At 47.8% G+C, this 2,500-nt stretch overlaps 1 pseudogene; it reads right to left on the bottom strand.

Moving 5' to 3' along the window:
• Nucleotides 1-2,500, bottom strand: part of LOC123485028 — a 207,751-nt pseudogene that overhangs the window by 107,965 nt on the left and 97,286 nt on the right.

The raw sequence follows: 2,500 nt of genomic DNA, 5'->3' as shown, positions 1-2,500 counted from the left end.
AAGTCATGTGACTCACAGAGGCAGGAAACAGGCATGAGAAGTAGATATCCCAGGATTCCCTGGCTGCTGTGACAACTTCCTTCTTCACTGCCTCGTCCACTGTGTCTATGTTATGTTCTATGCCATGTTTCTCTGTTACACACATAAACACAAGGCTGTTTTTACATTTTAGCAGACGCCCTTATCCAGAGCAACTTACAGTAGTGAGTGGTTATCCCACTGGCTATCATAAGGTGAATGCACCAATTTGTAAGTCGCTCTGGATAAGAGCGTCTGCTAAATGACGTAAATGTAAAATGAGTGCATACATTTTTGTACCAGTCCCCCTTGGGAATGCGAACCCACAACGCTAGCGTTGCAAGCGCCACGCTCTACCAACTGAGCCACGCGGGGACTTAAACAACAACAACAGGTATTTCCAGTGAACTAACAATTCCCCCCCCCAGAGCAGTGTGGGTAATGTAGTTGACTCACCAAACAGAGACTTCATCTTCACCCTCTCCCGACTGGAGATTCTAACACACGCCTCAGACAGAGTGTCATTCACTATCTGGAGAGGAGGAAGAGGAGGAGGAGAGAGGGGGGGGTGAAGGAAAACCTCACTATTCTACAGGCCAGGAGAGAGAGAGAGTCCTGCTGTGTTGCCATGGTTACGCCGTCTCGTCACAACAATCAAGCTCGAATGGCTTAAAGCATGGTTCTTCAATTCCGGTCCTGGAGGGGGCCGAAACACCTCTGTTTTTCATCCTCTCCTTCTAATCAGGGGCTAATTCAGACCTGGGACACCAGGTGAGTGCAATTAACTACTAGGTAGAAATAAAAAACAGAAGTGTTTCGGCCCTCCAGGACCGGCATTGAAGAACCCTGGCTTAAAGTGTAGCGGTGTTGATAGTTTATTAATAACCGTGTTTAAAAACAGTGTTATGGGAATATGATAACAGTGTATATTATAACAGTTTAATATGTTATTTTAAAAAACCCAACTGTCCCACCTGTTTGAATATGAGGTCCAGCACCAGGGGATGGTTGGAGCTGTCTTTAGGGTAGAACACCTGAAACCAGGAACACACTGACGTTAGAACTGAACATGAGGTCCAACACCAGGGGATGGTTGGAGCTGTCTTTAGGGTAGAACACCTGAAACCAGGAACACACTGTCGTTAGAACTGAACATGAGGTCCAGCACCAGGGGATGGTTGGAGCTGTCTTTAGGGTAGAACACCTGAAACCAGGAACACACTGGACGTTAGAACTGAACATGAGGTCCAGCACCAGGGGATGGTTGAAGCTGTCTTTAGGGTAGAACACCTGAAACCAGGAACACACTGACGTTAGAACTGAACATGAGGTCCAACACCAGGGGATGGTTGGAGCTGTCTTTAGGGTAGAACACCTGAAACCAGGAACACACTGATGTTAGAACTGAACATGAGGTCCAGCACCAGGGGATGGTTGGAGCTGTCTTTAGGGTAGAACACCTGAAACCAGGAACACACTGACGTTAGAACTGAACATGAGGTCCAACACCAGGGGATGGTTGGAGCTGTCTTTAGGTAGAACACCTGAAACCAGGAACACACTGACGTTAGAACTGAACATGAGGTCCAGCACCAGGGGATGGTTGGAGCTGTCTTTAGGGGTAGAACACCTGAAACCAGGAACACACTGACGTTAGAACTGAACATGAGGTCCAACACCAGGGGATGGTTGGAGCTGTCTTTAGGGTAGAACACCTGAAACCAGGAACACACTGACGTTAGAACTGAACATGAGGTCCAACACCAGGGGATGGTTGGAGCTGTCTTTAGGGTAGAACACCTGAAACCAGGAATACACTGACGTTAGAACTGAACATGAGGTCCAACACCAGGGGATGGTTGGAGCTGTCTTTAGGGTAGAACACCTGAAACCAGGAACACACTGACGTTAGAACTGAACATGAGGTCCAATACCAGGGGATGGTTGGAGCTGTCTTTAGGGTAGAACACCTGAAACCAGGAACACACTGACGTTAGAACTGAACATGAGGTCCAATACCAGGGGATGGTTGGAGCTGTCTTTAGGGTAGAACACCTGAAACCAGGAACACACTGACGTTAGAACTGAACATGAGATCCAATACCAGGGGATGGTTGGAGCTGTCTTTAGGGTAGAACACCTGAAACCAGGAACACACTGACGTTAGAACTGAACATGAGGTCCAGCACCAGGGGATGGTTGGAGCTGTCTTTAGGGTAGAACACCTGAAACCAGGAACACACTGACGTTAGAAATGAACATGAGGTCCAACACCAGGGGATGGTTGAAGCTGTCTTTAGTGTAGAACACCTGAAACCAGGAACACACTGACGTTAGAACTGAACATGAGGTCCAGCACCAGGGGATGGTTGAAGCTGTCTTTAGGGTAGAACACCTGAAACCAGGAACACACTGACGTTAGAACTGAACATGAGATCCAATACCAGGGGATGGTTGGAGCTGTCTTTAGGGTAGAACACCT

This window comes from Coregonus clupeaformis, unplaced genomic scaffold, assembly GCF_020615455.1.
Source record: "Coregonus clupeaformis isolate EN_2021a unplaced genomic scaffold, ASM2061545v1 scaf0537, whole genome shotgun sequence".
Taxonomy (NCBI): Eukaryota; Metazoa; Chordata; class Actinopteri; order Salmoniformes; family Salmonidae; genus Coregonus; species Coregonus clupeaformis.
This window is presented reverse-complemented; position numbering and strand designations above follow the sequence as displayed.